The 26285-nt window shown below is 35.1% G+C and overlaps 1 pseudogene; it reads right to left on the bottom strand.

Annotated features, from left to right (window-relative positions):
• Positions 1-26285, bottom strand: part of LOC129516448 (tigger transposable element-derived protein 1-like) — a 150925-nt pseudogene that overhangs the window by 110580 nt on the left and 14060 nt on the right.

Genomic DNA, 26285 nt, shown 5'->3' with positions numbered 1-26285 from the left:
ATCACTGGGTTTTCAGAAGCTTTCTCCTAGTAATCCAATTGTCTCCTCAATAGATTTACTTCATTTGTATTTCATTGTTTGGAACATAGTAAAGATAGTTGTGGCCTTGATAGCTTTTGCCCACATTTGTAACCTTTGTCTGTAATTCCCCTTGTTTCACTGGCAATTGGTGAACACATCTATTTGGACCTACTTGGAAAAGAGTTTGTGTATTTTCAAAAATTACTTACCCAGGTGATATCAATCTAAATGTGTATCATCTTTATTGTTCATGGAGAGTGTATATATTTTTTTTAAAAGAGCTAAACTCAGGACTCCTGGGTGGCTCAGTGGTTGAACATCTGCCTTTGGCTCAGGGTGTGATCCTGGAGTCCTGGGATCGAGTCCCACATCGGGCTCCCTGCATGGAGCCTGCTTCTCCCTCTGCCTGAGTCTCTGCCTCTCTCTCTCTGTGTCTGTCATTAGTAAATAAATAAAATCTTAAAAATTATATATATATATATATATATATATATATATATATATATATATATATATATGCTGAACTAATCGAAATTTTGGCCATGAATTTTCATTCAGAAAAATAGTTGGTTTATCTTGCCTTCAAAATCATTCCCTACTCAATTATTATGAATCATGCCACAAAATGTCCTTGTCTCTTAATATCTTTAATAAATTTCAATTCATATAATAAACTTAATATAAATAACAATTAATTCTATTTAAGTTATGTATTTGTCAGTGTCACTTCAGTTATCTCTTTGACAAAATTGACTGATTTAATTAATTGACTAATTAATTAAATTTTCAATCTTGCTGCACAATGTATTTGAAGTAGCATATAGCCTATATTATGGTCATAAAATCCCATTATTGAAAAAGGCTTACATACTATCTTACTTCATGTCTCATTTACAAAAATAAGAAAGCAGTGGCCCAGAGATATTAAGCTCTTTTCTTTCAGGCTTAATTAGTAATAAAACATGAACTGGAACCTGGTTTGTCTAACTCTCACTTCGGTGTCTTTCAAACTCCTGAATAAAAAATAAAAATAAATAAAAATAAATAAAGTTTCATTTTATACATTTGAACATGATACACTTTTGTGAAAGGTAAGACTTTTAATAAGTATTTCCTGAAAATGAGTATGTTGGTGAAATTAGTAATTTTTTATCTAATCGGAGGTGACAAAGTCATAAAAATATATTTAACTCATTGTCTGGTCTTGCTATACTTGTGTCCTTGAAAGACATCCTATGTTTATTTTAATATATAGAAGGTATGGATCTCTGGCCTTAAAAGTAGGTGTAGAAGATATTTAACTTTTTTATTTTCATATTTCTGAATTTATTTTTCACCTCAGTGTCTATTTCAACTATTGCAGGAAGTTAACATTATTCAATTTAGAATAAATGTCCATTGATGAACTTAATCCAGGGTTTCTCCTAGCTTTTAGAGCTGCTGTTAAATTCTGGAGAGGATTACACATAGCCAAGGTGCTAGGGAGAAAATCCACAGTTCTTTATAATCCACTGTTCATGCTGGCATGTTTGACAGCATTTGCTGTTACAATTCATTTCTGAAAAATAAATAAATAAATAAATAATAAATAAATTAAATAAATAAATAAATAAATAAAAAACAAAGACAAAAATTCATTTCTGGTTTCTTTTGTGACATTTAGCCATCCTGGCATCCAGCCATCCTGACATCTATGGCCTTAATGGCAATTGCTAGTGTGCAGCACATGTAGTCCTAAAGTTTGTGAGGACTTCCAAAATATGCTGCAGGCCTCTCTTGCAAATGATATCACATATCCATTTTCATACGACTGCCTTATCACCAGATTGCTCCAGGAAACAGAGGATTTACTTGTTCTGAGCTATGGGGAAAAAAATGTTTTTAAAGATATTTTTCCCTCCTATTTTCTTCATTATACCTATCCATCATCTACCAGTTATCCTGGAAATTACTAGAATATAGAGCCTGGTCTCAAGGATTTCCAGTAAGGCTAAGCTCACTCAAATCGCTGACTCTCTTTCCCTGTCCTGGCCTATGGATAACTCAAAAGGCAAATCTGTGATGCCCAGAATATTTTTACGCTAAATTATTGTCCCTAAAAATTAACTGCAAAACAAAATGTTTGAATATCCTTTCCCACGTTTTATAGTTCTATTAAAGTATTATTAACAAAGCATAAAATTATCTACTGTAAGTATGCAATCAGTGACAATTAGTAAATTTTTAGATTTGTACAATAAATACCATTATCCCAAATTAAAATATTTCCGTCACTCCAGTGGATCTAGGTATGGATTGCAGTGCACACTCAAAGTTCAGGCAGTTTTCAAGTCTTTCCTAGTTTTTAATTTCTGGTTGTCTTACATCTCTACTACATATTTATTCACCTTCTCAGAAAGCCAGGGATGTATGAAGAGCTTCTCATAGTACTGTATAGATTTTTCATTTCTGAGATCTCACTTTTTAAATTTCCCTATCAGAATTACAACCTAACGCTAGTGGAGTCACTTATCATTCATGTTCATCAGCTACTGAGATTGCTATTGTTACCACCTAGACTGGTGTTTTTTCATCTCCAAACCAAATCAAGCAAAGTACCAGCAGCAAGGTTGACAGTTTTTCTGGCTGGGGGGGGGGGGGGGGGATTTAGGCAAGAATACCTAGTACAGGTTCTCACTGTTCAATTAGTTTCATAGATTTTCAAGAATAATATGTCTCAATTCCTATAAATTTTTGATCAATTTCCAGAGCCCTGGAATTGTTGCAATTGACCATTTTCTCCAATTTTAGAGTTGGTTTTAGGGGAGAGGTTTTGTTGAGCTCCTCACTTTGCCTGACTGGAAGTCCCAACTATGAAAATTCCTTTAAATCCAAAGTCTAAATGCAGACGCTTTCTTTTTCTAATTATTCTTTACCTTAGCCATAGTCTAGGACATCCTATGTATTGACTGGGTCAGGCAGAAACACTGAGGTTGGGGGCAGAATTCTACAATTCAAAGAAATGGAGATTAAAAAACAAAACAAAACAAAACAAAACAAAACAAAACAAAAAAACCTGTTGTGAAGGTAATACTGAAATATCTGATGCTTCCTCTTATGCTATAGAGATCCTTTCTCCTTAGATTCCATTCTATAAGAAGTTTCACATTCAGCACCCATGCAGCTTGGTAGCCAGGCCCTGACCTGAAATGGTTGCCTTTTCCACTAGATTATGATTTGGCCCTTTCCGTAAAGAACCACCACACACTTGTCCCTGTCAGTACACCCAATACACAGAAACTCTCAGTAAATAGAAATCAAGGAAAAAAAGTTATTTTTGATTTGGTAGAAAATATTAGATGGAGAAGATAGAGGCAAAGGTGACTCTGATTTAATTTATTATAAATGAGAACTGGTTACAAATCTTCAAAAAATAATTCATCTTACTGTGTCACTTCTGCATATAATGCTTTTATAAAATATACCTGAAAAGTATAAAAATACACTTTAACAAAAATGAAAATTAAAGGAAAAGCAATAATAAACGTAATACAAGTGAACTCATGAATTAAACATCATTCAAATTTATTCTTCAGTTTCATAGTTCAATGAGTCTGAACTTTCAGAAAGAATTTCAGAGAAATATTTTTGATGGAAATATTCATAATAAAATGAGTTTTCTTAATAGTCCGTCAGGATATAAATGAGAATGGTGACAGTTTTGTAGCTTTGTTTCATAAAGATACTTAATTTTTATATTGTTACTAAATATTTTTTAAGAACTAAAATAGGTGATTTACTGTCCTACTTTAGACTCTAAACTATCTGATCTCCTAAAATTGTCTGATCCCACAGTACACTGAAACAATATCTTTCAAAGTCTAAATAGGAAATGATGCAGGTTTAGAAAATCCTGTTGCTAAGCAAAAAAAAGCTATAGTTCTTTACAAAATCTCTCAAAGACTACGGGGCAAAGTCACACAGCATCAATGGGTTGACAGAAATCTTTATCTCATTCTTTTTGCGTAGTTTTAGATTAAGAAGTTCTATCAAAAGGCCCATACTGTTTTAAATTATAGCTCATAGTAAGGGGAAAAAAAAGCCTTGATTTCTCTTTCAGTTTATCACTTATATAAGAAAATTTAATTGTCTCACACACTTGGTTGCAGAGAACACAGCAAATTTCTGAATATCTTGCTGGCTTGTTTCATTAAATTGGTTTCCTCACATTTTGACTTTTTAAGTATTTAAAGGAGTACTGCAAATGAGGAATAAAGGAAATTTCTTCTTAGATTTTGCATATTAGAAAAACTGTTTCATGTACATACTTAATTTAAAGAACAATTTAGGTCCATTCAAAACCATCAGATGTTTTGCTCTGACATTCAGCTAAACAGAATAAATGAATCTCTTTCCAGGTGAGAAGTATCTTTGTCTTTTAAAATTATCTAAGCATAATTCACAAAAATTGAATTTTCTAAAATACACAGAAATGGCTTCATTGTTTTGTGTCTAATAAGTATCAGAAGTGCATTGATATTTGTGTTATAACAGTAATAACCTTCATTAAAGTATTAATGTGTTTTGATGTTAAAAGGCCATAAACGTTTATCTGTCAATGTACAAAACTGTTCAACATGTATATTACATACACACAGAGTCCAAAGTAGTCCATTTACTCTACACATTGTTTCCACTAGTGGTGGAGTTGCATATGCACAGGATTGTTAGGCTTTATTTCTGTTAGATGGGAGAGTATTTAAATCTTGGTTCACACTATGTAGTGTAGCAGTTTCAGTCATGGGGAAACATCTAAAAACCACAAACTAACAGGAAATTGGTTTCAATTGGCTTATGGTGGGGCTCAGACATTAATATTTTTAATAAAGTTTCTTAGTGATTTTAATGTACAGCCAGGTTGGAATTACCAGTCTTGATTTTAGGAATGTTACAACATAATCCTAATATCATAAATACTCAATATAAGATGTTATTCAGGGAAAGGTAGCCCTTTTCTTCCTATAAACTTTTCATCCCACAAACTTGCTTTTGTACAATGCACAGATCTTAAAGGCAACAAAAATTATAACCTTTTTTATTACTTAAATTTTACTCAAAGGCCAGAACAGTTCTAAAGAGGACAGTCCTCCTCTTTCCCTTTCTTATATTTAACCCTGCTGTCTGTCACGTGCTCCACTAGAATTAAAGATTTCCCAAGCAAAAAACTATCCCAAATCATTTCACAGTATGGAACATAAATAGAAAACCACTCCTCTCATTAAAAGACCTAGACTTTAGACAAAGGAGATGTATAGGCATCCAAGGAGACAAGGATTACATTTTATTTTACATACCCTACATTAAGGGAAAAACTACATGAGTAATTCATTAGTCATTTTTTGTGCTGAAAATGGGTTAACAGCATCCAATGAGTTTGGGTTAAAACTAACATGAAAAAAAAAACCGATGGGAATTAGTAAAATAGAAATAATTGCCAGTTACTAAAATGCAAATAAAGTAAGTTTTCATAAAAGTATATACTATAAATAATGATCAGTAACTAATATCCAAAATTGGTTATTCATGTACTAGGCACTTAATAAATATTCATGAAATGAATGAATATGAACTTAAATGTCAGTCAATAGACTATCAGTTCAGCAGGCAAGAGAAATAGCAAATCAAAGCATCTATTTATTTGGAATATAGGAGCTATATTCTTACTTTAGCACCCTTTAGTGGGGAAAATACTATATCATCAGCTCTTCCAAACTAGCTCAGCAGACATTGAGCATTATGAGTCTTAAGCAAAATCTAGGATTATGAATGAAAGCATTTTATAAATTAAAAAGTACTATGCAGCTTTTAGATATTAATTTGCAAAAATATTAGTGGCCTGGTAATAGTGAACTTCAGCAGTATTTGTACTCTCTTACACTATCAACAGAAGCACCACCAATGAGGTAAGTTTACCTCTTGGAACTTTCTTAAATTTAAAATTAAATTTTAAAGTTCATATTTCTTATATGTAATTCACATATTATATTATTTTTTAAATTTTAAAATGTATTTTTATATTGTGAGGCAATTAAGTATTATATTGAATTGATCCTACTATACAAATAATAATCACATTTAAATCATGAATGGAATTCCAGGATTTGTGAGACACAACTGAGCACATAATTTGCTGTTCTCATCAAGTACACTGTACTGGTCCAACACAGTATATAACAAGGGAAGAACATTCTTTAAAAATCACATAATTGAAACAGAAGAAATAAAACAGTGTGTACAAAGAAAATCCAAAAACAAATCTACACATACACCTGTTGGGATATTACAACGTAAATATTTCTGATTCTCTCAATGGTCAGAGCTTTCAGAGCAAAAATTACTGGCTTTAAAGGATGACTGAAAGCAAACAAGCCTTGTAAATTAGAAATAGCAAATGAACCTAGAGAGATTTGCAGGTTTATCACCCTGGAGCCATTTATATACTTTCAAACGGATTGGACAAAGGACATTCCCCTCTTCATTCTGGAGATATTCCATAAACTCTATATACTCTTTAGGGATTCTGTATGTTCTATAAAAATAAATGCCTATGTTCCCTTGAAGGTACAATCTCTTTCAATCTCTACCTCCCTTTCCCTCTATGCTCCTCCCACATCGCCCTCTCCTTTTCTCTTGAGGAGAGGAGGTGTATCTACATAAATTGCTCTATATAAGTTCCAAGATTCATAATTCTGGAGTTCTTCTCCCAAATAAAAGACCCACCTATATCTGCAGTTTATCCAATTCTTGTCAGGTCACCTTTGGGGGAACATGTGATGTAAAAAAAATTGGCACTAAATATTCTATAAGTAAATGCTTACTTATATCTGATCCAGAAGCCTCATATTTATTTTAAGGAATAATAAGGAAGGAAAGAAGGAAGAGGGAGAGAGGGGAAAAAGGAAGGAAGAATTTTATTTGAATAAGTGAATGTGACAAGACTGCTGAATATATAACCCACCCAAAAAAACAAATGCATTTCTATATATCAATAATAAAGAGTGGAAAGTGAAAACTAAGAAAATATAGCATTAAAATTATTGAATGCTTAGAAATATACTTAATAAAAGATATGCAAGATGTCTATACTGAAGACAATAAAACAATTGTAAGAGAAACAGTATAAGACCCAAATGAATGAAACAGGAATACAGCATGCTCACATTCTAAAAGACTCATTATAGTAGTTATCACAAATCTCTTCAAATTAATGTATGGATTCACCGTAACCCTAGTCAAAATTCAAGTTTTGGTCAACTTTGACAAATGGATTCTTAAATTTACATGGGAATTCAGTGGGTCAAATAGTCTCAGCATACCCAAAGAACAAGAACAAAACCAGAGTACCTTTACAACAGTATGTTAAGAATACAAATAACTAAAAATGCAAGAATGCAATGTAGAACTGCAAGCGGCTGAAAAATAAACATAAAATGGAATATAGTATATGGGACAAGTGAATAATGCAGGCTATGGGAAACAGTGCCACGGCTTTGAATTTAGATTGTTATTGACTAATTTTGTGACCTTGGATAAATTATTAACTCCTCCAGGACCCAAATTCATTTCAACATAAAATGATGCTAAAAATAGTAATTCTTTCTTAGGATGTTGTAAGGATTAAATAAATTCAATCAAAGTGTTTTGAGCAGTGTCTGGAACATATTTAGCATCCAACAAACATTAGGTATCAATACTCAAAAGGAAATAAGCTACATGGGAAATAAGGGAGTGAAGGAAGGCTAATGCAATTGAAACACTGTGATCACAGAAGAGAGTTCTACTAGAAAATGAGGATGAGGAGGCAGACAAATGAAATGAATGATCCTGCTGACCATGATGAATATTTAGGAATTAAATAGAATTATAACTGAAAACAGAAACAACATATGCACATATTAGATAGTTCTCTGGGAGCACCAGTGTAATTCAGTCAGTTAAGCATCAGACTTGATTTTCGTACAGGTCATGATCTTAGGGTCATGATCTAGAACCCTAAGTCATGCACTGTGCTCAGTGGGGAGATTGCTTAGGATTCTCTCTCCCTCTCCCTCTGCACCCCTCTAGCACTTTCATGTCTTCATGCTCTCTCTCCCTCTTTCAAAATAAATAAATCCTAAAAAAAATAGTAAGTTATCTGGTTTCTGCATGAAGAACAAAATGTGGTTGTGAACTGGAGAAAAGGAGATCAGTTATAGATTTGTTAAGTCGATATGAAAGACACTAGCGTAGTGTTTTTTTCAGTTGAATTGATGAGAACTGGCTTGATAAAGGCTATATTTTGGAATCAGAGCTAATAGGATTTGCTGATAGACAGGATTTGCATAATGAGAAAAAGATCAAGGATCAGTCTGAGGTTTTTGGTCTTAGCAACATATGGAATGATGGTTTCATTCAGCAAGATGGGAAGAAGAATCACCTCAGCAGATTAGGCAGGAATGGAATTTAATGTTTTAGATATATTTAATATGAATTGTGTATTCTGTATCCAGGTGGGCATTTTGAAAAGACAGTTGGACACTGAAGACTATACATAGCTCAAGGAACAGATTAGGTATAAAGATTTGTGTGTGTAATGAATAGTATTTAAAATAATAATAATGACAATGATGATTATAAATGTTTAGCTATTTATATCTTCTTCTTGACAGCCTTTATGCCAGAAGCCTTTTATGTATTATCTCATTTATCTCAGAAATTATTCTAAGGGATCAGTTGTATTTAGTATCCCTTTTAAATAAGAAAATTAAACCTAGAGCTAATTTGTTCATTATCACAAATATTAAGTAACAGAGCTATAATCTGAGCAAATGACAGTCTGACCAAAAGCTTTCTTTTCCAGTTATGCTACATTTTTTAACATCAAGTTACCTCAAGTCACAGAATAAAAATGTGGCTTTCTAAAAGTACATAATTATTTGTCACTGTGTTGTCTCTCATACATTTAACTTAACAAAAAAATATAAATCATTATTTGAATCATTTTGTGTTAAGAGAAAAATAGTTCCTCCCCATATATATTTATATTCTAATATTAAACTGATACTTTATGACCTTGTAATGCAATAACCATGATCTCTCTGTCCTTGAAGAAGAAACATGAAATCCAACTACATTTTTTTATTAAAGACTCTAATGTAAGGATTGGCAAAGCACCATTATTGGGGGGAAAATCATTTATTACACTTACTAAAAGGTGGTTTTTTGTGTTTTTTTGGGTTTAACAGTATAAAACACTTGGGATTTTAGACATTGTACACTGAATATAAATTCTCTTGTGAATCGATCAGCTTCCCATTTTAAACAATATTCTATCTATTCCTTTTGCATATTCTCTTTTATAGTCTTTTTGATACACATTTTTTTTAATTTATAGATTTGAGAGAGAGAATGAATGTACAAGTGAGAGGAGGGACAGAGAGAAAGAGAATCCTCAAACCAACTACCTGCCCGAAACAGGGCTCAATTCCAGGACCACAAGATTATGACCTGTATACAAAACCAAGAGTCAGCCGCTCAACCAACCGAACCACCCATACCCCAAAACACATTCTCACTTTAGCTGAATCTTTCCTAAATCTCTGATTTTTTTTCCTCTGTATACCCAAACTTCTCAATTCTCCTTAATTAATTCAATAACTGAATTTATACTTTCCACCAAAAATACTGACCAACTCTGATAAGCTGCTAAGTGTTTGGGATGAAATTAACTTCACAAAACACAGCTATGAAGCCAAAGACACTTTTCTCTATCTTGCTCATTTACCCCCATCCTCTTTACCCTGCTTCCTGTTTATTTTTTCCCTTTCCCCAATTGTTCAGTAAAAGAGTTTATCCATGTCTTAAAGGTGATGGCATGCAGCCAGGACAATGTATGGTGAATTATCAGCATCTGTGCAGGGTTTCCTTTTACTGAAAGATCCTACTGGTAGCAGTGGGATATAAGCAGACATGGTGTTGCTAACTTGGTGGAATGACTTTTGTAACCTGGCTACAAGGTTGCACTTCTAGATCTTAAATCTTTAGATAAATGCTGCTGTAAGGAGAAGTAGCCAGGATACAAAGCCCTGTAAACATGATACTACTGTTTTCAAACCTGAAGGACCCCTGAGTCTCCCAGGTTTGGAGTCCTTATTTGAGTGGGAATACTGCTTTTTTTATATTTTCTTGTATATTTTGATGAGTCCGATATAGCTACTTCTTGGTAGTTCTTATACATACTAAGCTAAATACATGAAACATTTCCTATAGTGCAGAGTGCTTAAATACAAAATACTGTGCAACTGGGCAGCCCGCATGGCTCAGCAGTTTAGTGCCACCTTCGGCACAGGGCCTGATCCTGGAGACCCGGGATGGAGTCCCACCTGGGGCCCCTTGCATGAACCCTGCTTCTCCCTCTGCCTGTGTCTCTGTCTCTCTCTGTGTATCTCTCATGAATAAATAAATAAAATCTTAAAAAAAAACATTGTGCAATTATCTTTCCATTCTGAGACATATTTTTTTATTAATGAAAGATTTCATGGATTTGAGTGAATATTTGAGGATAAGGGACACATTTTCAAACAAGATAAACAATTTGATGTAAAAAATAGTTTCCATTTATCATATTGCAAAGCAATTGCCTTTATTTCCATTTATCTAGGAAAATAAAGTATTTCAGCTCTAGTTTTAGAATTCATCATGCAATTCATTTGTATAAGTTTTATAAACAATGCACAGGTTATTAGTTTATTTTTTAGAGAGATACAGAGAACTATAGTTTGTTAAATGTAGAAAAAGAAAATTTAAAAATCACCACCCACTTGTGCCCTGGAGTATGAAAAAGCAGCATAGTATTAGGAAAATATTGTAGGCTTATAGTTAGACATACCTGAATTGAAATTTTATCCATATCATTTACTAACTGGTTCTAGGTGAACGCCTTAACAGCTTAGTTTCCTTAGCTCTAAATTATAAGAGCACATATATTTAAAATTTTGGGGATAATAATGGTAATTGTTATAGACTCAATGCTATATCCCCCTCAAAATTCATATGTTGAAACCTTCCCTACAGTGATGGTATTTGAAGATGAAGTCTTTGGAAATGATTAGGTAATGAGGGCAGACTCCTCGGGAATGAGATTAGCATCCTTAAAATTGAGGCTCCAGAAAGCTCACTTATCCCTTCCACTATGTGAAGAATCAGGAAGCAAGCCTTCACCAAATACCAAATCTGCTAGTGCCTTGATCTTAAACTTCGAAACCTCCAGAAGTGTGAAAAATGAATGTTTGTTTTTTATAAGCCACTCAGTCTATGGCGGTTTGTTATAACAGCTTAAACAGGTAAGGCAGAAATTGGTAACAGAAGAGGGGTGCTACTCAAATACCTAAAAATGTTGAAGCAGCTTTGGAACTGGGCAATGGGTAGAGCCTAGAACAATCTGAAGGCCCATGCTCGATAAACCCTACATTGCCAAGAACAGCATTAAGAGTGATTCTGCTAAGGGGCACCTAGCTGGCTCAGTTGGTGGAATGTGTGACTCTCGATTTCAAGGTTGTGTGTTCAAGCTCCACATGGGGTGTAGAGATTATTTAAAAATAAAATATTAAAAAGAAAAAAAACTGTAAGAGTGATTCTGGTGAGAGCTTAGAAAAAAAAAAAAAAACAGCTACAAAGAAAGTTTTAATTGTTTTAGAGAATATCTAAGTAATCCTGAATATAATGTTGGTAGAGGAGTATGGATGGTACAGGTCATTCTGATTAAGTCAAAGGTGAGTATGAAGCATATATTATTGGACAATGGAGGAAAGGTCATCCTTCTTATAAAGTGACAAAGAAGTTGGATGAATTCTCATGTTTGTGTTTTGTGGAAGGCAGAACTTGAGACCAATGAAAATAGATATTTAGCTGAAGCAATTTCTAAGCAAAGTTGAGGGGCAGCCTGTTTCCTGATTGCTTACAGTAAAATTTGAGGGAAAAAAAATGACTTGTTAACCAAAAGGAAGCAGAATGTAAAGATTCGGAAAATTCTTAGTCTATCCACATTGTAAAACATGAGGGTGTGACCAAACATCCATTTGATAAGATTAGTCAACCACCTCCATTAGAGCCAACAGAATCATTCATGTCAAATTTTTTTTTTGTAATTTAATACTAATTTATTAACATGGTAATTATTTTTTTAAAAGGTTTTATTTATTCATGAGAGACACCAAGAGAGAGGCAGAGACATAGGCAGAGAAGCAAGCTCCCTGAAGGGAGCCCGATGAGGGACTCCATCCCAGGACCACGTGCGATGCTCAACCACTGAGCCACCCAGGTGTCCCCTTTTTTAAATTTTTTTCAGCATTTCAAGTTTTTACTTAAATTCTAGTTAGCTAACATATAGCGTAAAAGTAGTTTCAGGAGAAAAATTTAGTGGTTCATCACTTATATAAAACACCCAGTGCTCATATCATAACAAGTGGCCTCCTTAACACCCATTATTTAGCCCATCCCCTGCCCACCAAAGGAAGGGTCTAAGAGTGACTTTTAAAGCATTAGTCATTATATGTTTCTTGATTGTCAGTCTGTGTGGATGGGGAGGTAGATAGGTTTTGGGTTTGTTTTTTTTTTAAGATTTTATTCATTTAATTTAGAAAGAGAGCATGGGATGAGGGAAGAGTACAGGAGAAGAGAGGGAAAAGAATCTCAAGCTGACTCTGCACTAGCATAGAGCCCAAAGTGGGGTTCAATTTCAGTATCCTGAGATCATGGGAATGATCTGAAACCAGGAGTCAGATATTTAACTGAGAGAGCACCTAGGCGCCCCAGGAGGTGGATATGTTTAAAGATATTAGTATAACTTGTTCTTGCACACCTGCAATTTACTATCTGTATTTAATATTAAATAACATGAATTCTCTTTCATTTTGCATGAACTGCTTCCCAGAGTACTATATTCCCATAAAGATGAGAATAACAATAAAAGTAAAATAAGGAAATAGTATAAATACATAATAATAAATAATGAAAATAATAATATACAAATAAAAATATAAAACACAACAAAAGAAAAAAGTAAACACCTGTCTATGAAACATTTAATGATGGAGGAAACTTTATTCTCTCAAATTATTAGATGTGTTGCTTTACTTCTTTACATATTCCATGTTTACACACTTCTCAGTTTCAATTAAATTCATTTTCTTATGTTTATTAGTCAACATGAAGTATATTCACTATCAAAATCATCATAATGCCAAACCAAATATTTCTAATAAAGTTCATTTAGAAGTGGCTAGAATAGCAGCAATTTGTTCCATATGTCCAAAATGAGGTTTTCTTAAACTCCAGCCATCTGGGACTGACAATTCTCTGCTCAATGATTTATCTTTGAATATTATTTGAAATAGTTATGATTTTTTTCTTCCTGCCTCAATTATTCATCATATAATAGACAACATCCTAAACCATTTATAGATGGTTTATTATGTATAGGTCTTTGATTGACAGTATTTTAGCAGTTGAACATGTGTACTAATCTAATTTCAAGAACTTGGATTTTGAAGGAAGGGAAAGACAAAGAAGGAGCCAATACCAAATATTTTACCTGAGCCTATTAAGTCTTTTGGATAAATTAAAGTAATTTACCAAATAATTTCAACTTACTATTTATCATCATCAATATCATCATCATTGTCATGATTATTATCATCGCATTTCCCTTTCTCAATATAGTTCTTAAGGAATAATTTTTATTTATTTATTTACTTTACGATTTTATTTATTCATGAGAGATACAGAGAAAGAGGCAGAGACATAGGCAGAGGGAGAAAAGTAGGCTCCCTGTGGGGGGCCTGATGTGGGACTGGAGACCAGGACTCTAGGATCATGACCTGAGATAAAGGCAGATGTTCAACCACTGAGCCACCCAGGTGCCACAGGAATGATAATTTTTAATAAATGCTCTTTTTTACCCTTAAGCAAGTAAAGCCCAAGAAAGTGTTTGTTTTTTTCTTTAAAGCAACTGTGCAAGATAATGTAACTGGGAAGTAATAATGTTGTTTCAAGACCATGACTTCTAATTTTAATGTAGAGAGCATTTGCCACAAATGGTATTAGCTTTTTAAAAAAAAATGTATTATTATTTTTTTAAGTAGGCTCCACACCCAGTGTGGAGTCCAAAGCACGGCCTGAATTCACGACTGTGAGATCAAGACCTGAGCTGAGATCAAGAATCAGATACCTAACTGACTAAGCCACCCAGGTGCCCATAGGTGTTAGCTTTTTAGTAAGATTATTATTTACACACAGCAAATAATAACTGATTCTTCTATGCCCCAATTTTTACCACTTATGTATTACAATGAAAACCAGATATCACCGTACACATACAGGGTCTGTATTGTAAGTGAGGGACCAAGAAAAAAATATTAATATTAGAAAAGAAAGAGAACAACAAAAAGGTATATTTGGACATTTACATAAGAAAGTTCCCCTATCCACTTCAGAGAGTCTTTTGTGTATGTGTGTGTGTGGGGGGGAGACTGTACGGGGGAGGGATCCTGGATCCTATTTGGAATACAAATGTACTTTTCCAGGGAAGTTATAATACCAGCGTTTCTAACTTCATAAGCCAGGGAATGGCTACTGTTCCCAGGTCATATTCCCCTTTGAAATATAGACTCATATTTTTGAAGAAGTAAACATCTCTATCTTTCTTACTAGCTAATGAGTTATAAAATTAACTTCAAAGCCTTATTTTTTAGCGTAGGTCTGAAGTTTCAGTAAAACTTACTCAAAAAGTCCTAATTGTTCATAAACATAATTTCCTAGACCACTTCACATCAAGGTGTTTTTGTATTTATGGCAGAAGTATACCATATATTAAAAAGGATAGCAATTTCACAAGGAATAAGTCTCTCATACTTTGCAAAAGAAAATATCTTTTTTAAAATTTCAAACAGAAACTGAATTTACTATTTTTAATAGATATTAAATAACTGACTTGTAATTAATATAATTATACATAAATGAATGATAAATACAGGATTGGGGAAAAAAAAAAAGAACAGGAAAGATACACATGGGATGTATCAACAAGCTTTCAAACATTCTATTTTCTCCAAGGTATCTTTTTTCTCTTTGAGACCAAAGCTACAGAAGGGGATAATGTCATGCCAAGATGAGATTGAGACACTAATAAATAAGAAAAAGCAGTCCTTGTGATTTGAACAACTGTAAGAATTCAATCAGATTGTTCTTCCTGGAAAACAACCTCTTATGTTGAAAAGTCACCTAGCATTATTTCTTGATAACAATAATCTGATCTCTTGCTACTGGGATTAGCTTTTATATTCATTAGATTTTCCATGTTTGCATAAACTCAAATTGCATGGTTTCACTTAATGTGACATCAAGTGTTGAGGTAAGTATCTTCTCTTTTAAGTGTAAACCTTAGTCTATGTGCATAAAAATAAGCAGCAATAATAAAAAGTAACCGCTAACATTTTAAGCAATCATAATAGAAATCATTCAAAAGTAATGTTGAAAGCATTTCAGGCTGAGTATTTTATAAAATTTCTGTATCCTCATATGCAATCTGGTAAATACATTTTGTTATAATACTTCTTTATTATTTCAAAAATTTATTTCTGGATTTCCATAAAAATCTCCTGATTTCAAAGTGAATGATTCCAGAATATCTATTGTTCTTACATCATAAAGAATTACGTTCAGGAAGACATGTTTCAAGTAAGTCTTCATGGAACTAATTTAAAGATCCTACAGAGAAATTTTTTATTTTACTAAAACTGCAGCTCTACTAAGAAACTGTTCATTATATTCTTTAATTCATCCCTTACATAATTATATGCCATTCATCTACTAGGCAGTTTTGCCTTCATAGGAAGAAAAAAAAAACCCTATTGCTTTATATTGATTCAGGATTTCCTTTATATAGTTCTTATCTAAACAATTAGTTCTCATCTACTATTGTTTTATCTTCAAAAAGCTACTTTTTATTCTTATTTTTAAAAGAAAGGCAGACTGCTTCATGCAGCACCTTATTTGGATGTGTCTGTGGAGTCTTGGAATCTCGACTACCCTACATTCTCCTACAAATGGATTTTGAAAGCTTGTCTGAAGATTCTAGTTCTAGCAGGGGTGCACAGCTACTTGTATACCCTTTATGGAAGAACAGTCCTCCTCTATCAGGGAAGGTCATCCTCTTTGAATGTGCAACTTGGCAGGCAGATGCACACAGAGTGGCAGAGGAGGAAGGGAACGCCACCTAGCCAGCCAGATCAACCAAATTAACCCTGCGGATCAACGGAGTGACAGATGTGGTAGCCAGATCACCCTCACATCCCAAAATACTACCTATTTCAAAATGTCATGGGCAGCCCAGGTGGCTCAGTGGTTTAGCGGTGCCTTCTACCTAGGGTGTGATCCTAGAGACTCAGGATCGAGTCCCATGTCAGGCTCCCTGCATGGAGCCTGCTTTCTCTCTTGCCTGTGCCTGTGTCTGTGCCACTTTCTCTCTCTCTGTGTCTCTCATAAATAAAATCTTTAAAAAAATTATTTTAAATGTCTTATTTAGTAAAAATTCAAAAGTTTAACTTAATCTAATTCCTTTCATTTTTTTTTAAAGATTTTATTTATCCATTCATGAGAGAGAGAGAGAGAGAGAGAGAGTGTGAGAGAGAGATACACAGGCAGAGGGAGAAGCAGGCTCCATACAGGGAACCTGACATGGGACTCGATCCCGGGTCTCCAGGATCCCACCCTGGGCTGAAGGCGGCGCTAAACCGCTGAGCCACCAGGGCTGCCCTCCTTTCATTTTCTAAAAAAGATTTGCTTTAGAGAGAGAAGGGGAAAGAGAGAGCACATGTACATGAGCCCAGAAGGGAGGGACAGAGGGAGAGGGAGAGGAAGGGAGTCTTAAGCAGTCTCGGGGCTGACCATGAAGCCCCGCCTGGGGATTGATCTCATAACCCTGAGATCACAACCTGAACCTGAAACCAAGAGTCGGATGCTTTATCAACTGACTCACATAGGTGCCCCAATCTAATTCCTTTTCAAATTAAGTATGAAAATAATAATTTATACATGTTAATTGAGAATGAGGTATTATCTTATTAGCAGCAAAATGAATTATTCACTAAATTTGTTCTTTTTTAAAAATATTTTTATTTATTTATTTATTCATGAGAGACACAGAGAGAGAGAGAGAGAGAGAGAGAGAGAGAGAGGCAGGGACACAGGCAGAGGGAGAAGGAGTTCCCATGCAGGGAGCCTGACGTGGGACTCAATCCCAGGTCTCCAGGATAAGGCCCTGGGCTGAAGGCGGCACTAAACCACTGAGCCACCTGGGCTGCCTGAATTATTTGCTAAATTTGAAGACTAGCTCTGGCTTTGATGGTCTGGGGCAAGTTGATTGCCCTAAGGATGGCTATATATGTGATGACTATTTTGACCATTTAACTTGAAAATTTAGGAGTGCTTAAATGTCTCTTTCATTTAAATTCTACGATCCCATTACGTATAAAAGTATGCCCTCTATATGTAAAACTATTCCATTTTCTACAGGGAAAATTTTGTAAACTGTAAAAGAATATAACATTCCTAATAACAATGAACAATTCCAAAGTTACCGATATTTACCCTATGTTTAAAAATATTTTAATAAGTCCATACGTGGTCAGTGGAGATTTGCAATGAAACGATTAATTTCCTTCCTTTCACATGAGAGTGGCAAACCTTTCACGTGAGAGTGAAAGGTTGATTGAAGAATCAATATTTATAATGGAAGAAATCAGAAGGCCAATAGGTGTCAAGAAAAGATGCTCATGCTAGCAGGGGTAACAGATATCAATGAACATGTTCCACACAACATCAAGTGCAAGCAAGTAGGGTGAAAAGATAGTTAGGAATCTAATTAGGAGTCAAAGTCACACAGAAAAGCAAAGTTTGGCCCCAGGACACAAAATGGCAAGGAGGAAAAATCTGATGTCATAGTAGGTAAGAGTGGGGAATCCTCTGAATTAACTGATAAATAGAAATAGGTTATATAACAATTCAGTTTAAAATGTTGGGAGAAAATACTTTAAATGTAAGACAAAAAATATTTTAAACGTGAAACAGAATTATAAAAGGATGATGCAGTAAACATTTTCTTTTTTTTTTAAGATTTTATTTATTTATGCATGAGAGACATAGAGAGAGAGAGAGAGAGAGAGAGAGAGGCAGAGACACAGGCAGAGGGAGAAGCAAACTCCTGCAGGGAGCGCTACATGGGACTCGATCCTGGGTCTCCAGGATCAGGCCCTGGGTTGAAGGCAGCACTAAACCGCTGAGCCACCGGGGCTGCCTTCAGTAAACATTTTCGTAGCAGAAGTCACAAACTGGCTGCTAGCCACATGAATTTCGTTGCACACAACCATGTTCAGATTGACCTTCATGGTATTAAGAGAAAAAAATTGTCCTCAACCTTTTTTTTTAAATTTTTATTTATGATAGTCACACAGATATAGAGAGAGAGGCAGAGACACAGGCAGAGGAGAAGCAGGCTCCATGCACCGGGAACCCGACATGGGATTCGATCCCGGGTCTCCAAGATCACGCCCTGGGCCAAAGGCAGGCGCCAAACCGCTGCACCACCCAGGCATCCCCTGTCCTCAACCTTTAAAAGCTTGAGATTCCACATGAGAAAAAAAAATTACACTATTCAGTGGATCTCTATTTCATTCAGAAACAAATCACATTCCTTACAATTCTGCATAGGAAATTTACAAGAACTACCCACACCATAACCAAACCTTTCTAACCTCACTGCCCATTTCTTTTACTTTGCTATAGTTACTCCAGCTTCCTTTGCCCTGCCTTCAACATATCATCTTTTACACTAGTATCTTCTTCTGCCTACAGTTCTTGACCCCAAATACAGGCACTGTTTCTTCAATTCCTTCAAATTATAATTACACTGACTACTTAAAATTGCAATTCTACCTATTATTTCCAATCTCCTTTACTGTGCCTTATTCTTTCTCTATAGCAGTTGCCATATTTTAAAGTATTATATAACTCATTCATTTACTATGTACATTGTTGGTACTTTCCCCAGGAGACTGTGAGCTCTATGAGGGCATGGGGTTTTGTCTGTTTTATTACTTTATCCTAAGTATCACTGTAGATTCCCAAAATTTTGGAAGATCATATAACATTAGACCTCTATTACCTCATAACAATAATTGTCTGGATTCCGGGAGCACATGTATTTTTTATGTGAAGCATTATTCTTATTTTTACTAAAGTCTCTAATATTCCCTTTGTCACCCAGACAATGAAGCTTGGAGTCATCATTTATCATCAACCTTTCATGATCTCTTTTTGTTTTCCTTTTTCAAACACTGAAAAGGAATTTGAGGTATATTGTGTGTCAACATATGAAAACATTAATATGGAAAAATATGGGATCCCTGGGTGGCTCAGCGGTTTAGCGCCTGCCTTCGGCCCAGGGTGTGATCCTGGAGTCCTGGGATCGAGTCCCACATCAGACATCAGACTTCCTGCATGGAGCCTGCTTCTACCTCTGCCTGTGTCTCTGCCTCTCTCTCTCTCTGTGTCTCTCATGAATAAATAAATAAAATATTAAAAAAATAAAAATAGATGATATATAGGGAGGTAAAAAGTATTTCTATTTATCTTTAATATGCTCTTGAATCCCCATTACGAAACAAACATTGGGTAGTTCATTTATTACATTATTTGCTGACCTTAAAGGAATTTGAATTTGAGTTCTCTGAATATAAGATACATGAATATTAGAAATTTCAATTGTCATGGTAGATTGACCCCAAATAATAATTTTTTAAAACCTTAAATTTTATATTAAAAAGTTTACAATTAATGTTGGCCAAGCCTCCAATTAGAAAGTTGACACGTTTGTTTTAATAATTTCTATTTCAATTTATTTTTATCAAAGCTTCTATTTTTAGTATTTGTTTTTAATGAAAGCTGTTTTTTAAGTTGCAGGGAGGGAATATTTGTTCTATACTTCAGCATTTTCAGAGATGAAAAAGTTCCATTTCTTCACACATAAGTCAAGTCCAAAGTACAATCTTACCCCAGAAATCACCTCCATTTTCTTGTTTTGCCAATAGATGTTCTGGCATTTCCTTAACCAAAAGTTGGGTTTCAAAACTGACTGAATCATGATTGAAACTAAAGTGAAAGAAAAACTAGAAATTATATATAACAAACAAGTGATAACTGTTTTGTATCTATAAAAATTCAGAAAGAATAGCACCACTGAATTCACAAAGTATCTGCTAATGAATTTTATTATTTTTTAAAGATTTTATTTACTTACTTGACAAAGAATGATAGCAGGGGAGAGTATAAGCGATGTGGAAAGAAGCGGGCCCCTCGCTGAGCAGGGAGCCTGACATCAGACTCCATCCCAGGACCCTGCGATCATGACCTGAGCTGAAGGCAGACACTTAACTGCCCAAGCCACCCAGGTGCCCCTGCTACTGAATTTTAGATTTAACGAATTTTCCTTAAGATATAACTAGCTTAACATTAACCTGAACTGTTTTAATAAATTGCCATGGAATAGGAAGGAGAGCCAGAATAAGGAGGGAGAAATTAAAATTCACTAAAGATATTTGGAATGGGTTGTAGTCATAAATGTTGCCTTAAAATTAAACAGTGAAGTCAACCTTATAGGAATATGTTTTTTTTAGCCATGAGGGAATTCATAAACAATAATTATGGTAAAAGTCTAATGTTCAACGATGTACTTAGATACTGCTAGGATATAGAGAATGTCAGGATCCTCATAGCTCCATAGTGCGAAATATTACACTGATTAGTATTATTAAATCATTGAATTTTAGAAGAGAAAGCATCATTTGTAGTATTTACTTCAATAACTTCCCATTCAAAAGTTTAGATAAGCAAACTGAGGCCAAGAGAATTGAAGATAAAAGCCACCATGGTTAAAAGGAAGGCCATTAGAATGAGATCTTAGTTCTAACCCTCATTTCATGACTCATTAACCATGGAATATTAGGCTAGTCATATAGTTCTATATGCTTGGATCCTCTACTGTTAAATGGTGATAATTATGTCAATCTACCTACATCAATCAGAGGTCTGGGAGAAAACAGATGATAATTCACTAGGTAATTAAAGATACTTTAATAAAGGGATCATGTATAAAGACTTGAGTAGAGCTAAGGAAAACCACTGGAGGTAAGTGAAACACTGAGGGATTTGTATCAGTACCATGTCTGAGTTTCTAGAAAAACAGGGGTACAATTGAGAAGAGAGATGCTTTGCACTCATAGGAAATAAAGAAAATTCACTTTCAATATTTTCTTTGTCATATTTTCCCTTTCTATATCTTTCCCATTTGTTTCCTAACCGCTTCATTTGAAGGATAGGCTTATATTATAAACTAATTCATCAAAAATACCAACTAACATTTAACAAGGGAATCAAGTATACTCAATGCTTAAAGGATAGTTTCTTCAATAAATGGTATTGGGAAAGCTGAATAACTATATGAAAAGAATGAAACTGGACTCCTAACTTATACCCCTTCAAAAATGAACTCAAAATAGATTAAAGACTTAAGTGTAAGAGCTGAAAATGTAAAACTCTTAGATGAAAATACAGGGAAAAAGTATTTGACATTGAACTTGGCAATGATTATTTTCAATGTGACACCAACAGCACAAGCAACAAAATAAAAAATAAAGAAGTGGGATCACATCAAAATGAAAAGCTTCTGTGAGGCAAAAGAAAAAATCAACAAAATTAAAAGGCAGCCTATGTAGTGAGAGAAGATATTTGCAAACCATATATTTGATAAAGAGTTAATATCCAAAAATCTGTAAAGAACTCCTACAACTCAATAGCAAAACCCCACAAATAACTGGATTAAAAAAATAAGCAAAAAATCTGCAAAGCAGTACAAATGATCATCAGGTACATAAAAAGATGCTCAACATCAATGATCATCAAGGAAATGCAAATAAAAAAAGTAACGTTATCACTTCATACTTGTCAGAATAGCTCTTATCAAGAAGACAATATAATAAAAGTTGGCAAGGATAAGGAGAAAAGGGAAGCCTTGTGCACTGTTAGTGGGAATATAAATCTGTTCACTATGAAAACCAGTATGGAAGTACATTTTAAAAATATAGAGCTACCATATAATTCAGCAATTCCACTTCTGGGTATATAGCTGAAGGCAACAAAATCACTCTTGAAATATCTGCACCCCCATGTTTACTGCAGCATTGTTCACAACAGCTAAGACATGGAAATAAACTAAATGTCCAACAACGAATCAATGGAGAAAAAAGTGCAATATATATAAACAATGGCGTATTATTCAGCCATTAAAAAGTAGAAAATTCTGGGGTGCCTGGGTGGCTCAGTTAAGCATCCATCTCTTGATTTATGCTCAGGTTGTGATCTCAGGATTGTGGGATTGAGCTCCATGTCAGGCTCTGCACTCAGCGTGGTGTCTGCTTATCCCACTCTCTCCCTCTGCTCCTTTCCCCACCCATGGGAGCTATCTTTGTCTCAACTAGCTAAATAAATAAAATCTTAAGTAGAAAATTCTGCCATACATGGGAACACAGATGGACCATAAGGGCATTATGCTAAGTAACATAAATCAGACAAAGACAAATATTGTACAATCTCACTTATATGTGAAATCTAAAAGATGAACTCAGAGTAACAGCAGAATGATGGTTACCAGGGTCCTGGGATCAAAGAAATGGAGAGGTGTTGGTCAATGGGTACAAACTTCCAGTTGCAAGATGAATTAGTTCTGAGTAGCTAATGTACAGCTAATGGTGACTAAATAAATAATATTGTATTATATAACTGAAAATTGTTAGGAAAGTACATCTTAAATGTTCTCATACCCCCCACCAAAAAAGTAATTATGTGAGATAATACATTAACTTTATTATTGTAATTACTTTAGAATATTTAGAATATTTCTGTATATCAAGTCACCACATTATATACCTTCAACTTACAGAATGTTACATGGCATTTACATCTCAATAGAGTTGGAAGAAAAGATACCATGATACTGTGTCACCATTAAGGGCGGGAACTAGGAAATATGGAGGGTACAAAAGAATAAAGATATTTCAAGATTTCTAGCCAAATAATTTAAGTAGATAAAATCATTCAATTATAATGATTTTACTTATAAATTACTTAATTACTTACTTTTGTTACAGGGAAGTAAATGCAAGCTCAGTTAAAACTCTCCAGGACCTATTTATCTGTTATTAAAATATTAAGATCTGTTAATGACCAGCTTTTCCACTCCCTATATTCTGCAAACAGGGAAACAAGTATAGTGAAGCAAATAGAATTTTCTAAGACACAGCTAGAACCAAGTTCGATGTTCTCAAATAGCCTCTCTATTTAGGGTAGATGTTATAATTTTCCATGGTATATGTTTGATTTTTAAAACCAATATTTGAAAACTTCTTTCTCATTGAAGCAAACACAACACAAAAAGGTAAAAAGTCAGGTTTATTTTAGACCTACTGGGTTATCTGATTAAAGCAAGCAAATAGCAAAATGATTGTTTTAATTTCACAATCTTATTATTTTCTCCCAGGACAAAATTTCCCTCATGTTTATAGTAAGGAAGTTTTGTCCCTGTATGCATCTATCCCTAGGATAGGAATGCCCACTTCCATTGATTCCTGGTTAATGATGGGAACAAAAGGGGTGGGAAATCATATAAACTTATTTTGAAAATTCAGGATTTCTCTGATCATTCCGGGACATGATGCTTCCTCCCCTTAGCTACAACACCCTGTTAGGTGTCAGCCCGGCCTGAAGAAGGCCCAAAGCATTCAAATTTAATTCTTGATTGGGCCATCTAGATCATTTTGTTCGATTGAAAGAGTCCTGGATCACATGGATGATAATTAATAGTTAAGTACAGGGTTTGCCAAATTCGTCTATAATGGGCCAGAGTAAGATCATATTAGAACTCTGTAAAAAAAATTTTTTAAACTTTCCCTGTCCTTGATTGACTATAGCAGATGAAACATCTTCATGTGAGTAGGGCATCACTGAAGAATGGGGTGAGGTCATACTTACCGGAATGAGACACACTCATTTTTTATGGCAAAAGGGGAGACGACTCATTTCAGCGGGGTGTTTCACACCCAGAGAAGTCTGAGGGATGGAAAGAACACTAATGATCTATCTCTTTAAAGTGTACCACAAAAATAAATAAATAGATAAATAAATAAGTAAATAAATAAATATAAATATAAATAAAATAAAAATAATAAAAATAAATAAATAAAAATAAAGTTCACCACAAAAGGATGGAAAGAACACTAATGATCTATCTCTTTAAAGTGCACCACAAAAAAAATAAAATAAATAAAATAAAAAATAAATAAATAAATAAAAATAAAGTTCGCCGCAAAAGGATGGAAAGAACACTAATGATCTATCTCTTTAAAGTGCACCACAAAAAAAAATAAAATAAATAAAATAAAAAATAAATAAATAAAAATAAAGTTCGCCGCAAAAGGATGGAAAGAACACTAATGATCTATCTCTTTAAAGTGCACCACAAAAAAAATAAAATAAATAAAATAAAAAATAAATAAATAAAAATAAAGTTCGCTGCAAAAGGATGGAAAGAACACTAATGATCTATCTCTTTAAAGTACACCACACACAAAAAAATAAAAATAAAATAAAAATAATAAAAATAAATGAATGAATGAATGAATAAATAAATAAATAAAAATAAAGTTCACCACAAAATCGTCCTTAAAGAAGGAAAGCCCTTTGGAGCAAGTCTCCCTGAGCGGTCTCGCTGATGAGGATTTGCAGTCAGCGAGGTGTCTGAGGTGTCTAAGGTGATTCACCTTAACCTGACTGAAACGTATCAGAAACAGCAAGGGAGGTTCCCCGCCCCTGTACTTACCACACAAAACAGGTCAACACCCACTCGGATTCGCACAGTCGTGACAGCATAGGCCCGCGAGGTGGATGGATTCCACTCGGCAGGAGGCAGGGGCCAACCCTGAGGCCGGGCGGGACCCGGGAGGCTGTCGGTCGGCAGCCTGTGCTGGTCTTTGCTCTCTTGCGGAGCTAGGAGGCTGCCCCCCCCCCCCGCCCCAGAGCGCGCGGTTTTGGGGCCACTGGCGGGTTGCCCACACCTAGGTGAGCCCTCAGGGCGAGGCGCAGCAGCCTCGTGACTCTGACCCGGGAAGGTGTGAGCCAAACGCCTCTCCGAGAACCGCAATCAGAGAAGAGGCGTTGGGCGCGGCCTCCGCCCCGCGCGAGGGAGCACGTTCCCCTTCCCAGGACCACTTGCGGTTCCCATAGATCGCTGGAGATCCCGCGAGATGAGATCAGGCCTCCGCTGGGAAGCGTGGCTGTCGCTGCTGCTCCGGGAGCCTGATCCTGCCTTTCTCTGAGCCTTCTCCGAGGCCGAGTGCGCCTGCCGCCGCCTCTGCCGTCAGGGCCAGCGCTTCAAAATCGATGGCTCAACTCAGGTGTTTGAAATGAACTCTCCTTCTGCAAGTCACACCGGAGGCAGGCCCTGTCAACTCGTGCCCTCGACTGATAGAGGTCACCCTGGAGAGACCCTAACTATTGAAAACACAGCTTTCGTTCCAGGGTGACGGGGTGCAAGGCCGGGACTATCCTTTTTGTATACGAGACCAAGTGTTCATTTTTCTCCTTGATGGAAACGTGGTGACTTACTTGCTTCTTAACTTGAGTTTGCGGAGAAATATTTAGGTAAACCCCGTCAGTGGATCTTCAAACCCTCAGGGAACCGGAAAGATCTTTCCAAAATGAGGCCCTCTTTGGCTACTTAGACAACCTTCCTGGAAAGAAAAACAAATCTATTATTCATGTGCATCTTACAGGGAGTTATTCCTATAATAAAAGTCATCCAATTTTAAAAGTTTGATGGAATTTTTCCGTTTAGATGAAATTTTCAACGGAAGTACTTGAGCACCAGAAGTATTAAAGTCAGCTTCGACTTTTTTTTTTTTTTTTTTTTAGCTTCAACTTCTTATGCAGGATTATCATGAATGAAGGAATTGTCCTAAACTTAACCTTTTTTTTTTTAACATTTTTTTTTATTCATTCATTCATGAGAGACAGCGACACAGGCAGAGACAGAAGCAGGCTCCATGCAGGGAGCCCGACGTGGGGCTTGATCCCGGGTCTCC

This window comes from Nyctereutes procyonoides, unplaced genomic scaffold, assembly GCF_905146905.1.
Source record: "Nyctereutes procyonoides isolate TBG_1078 unplaced genomic scaffold, NYPRO_anot_genome, whole genome shotgun sequence".
Taxonomy (NCBI): Eukaryota; Metazoa; Chordata; class Mammalia; order Carnivora; family Canidae; genus Nyctereutes; species Nyctereutes procyonoides.
This window is presented reverse-complemented; position numbering and strand designations above follow the sequence as displayed.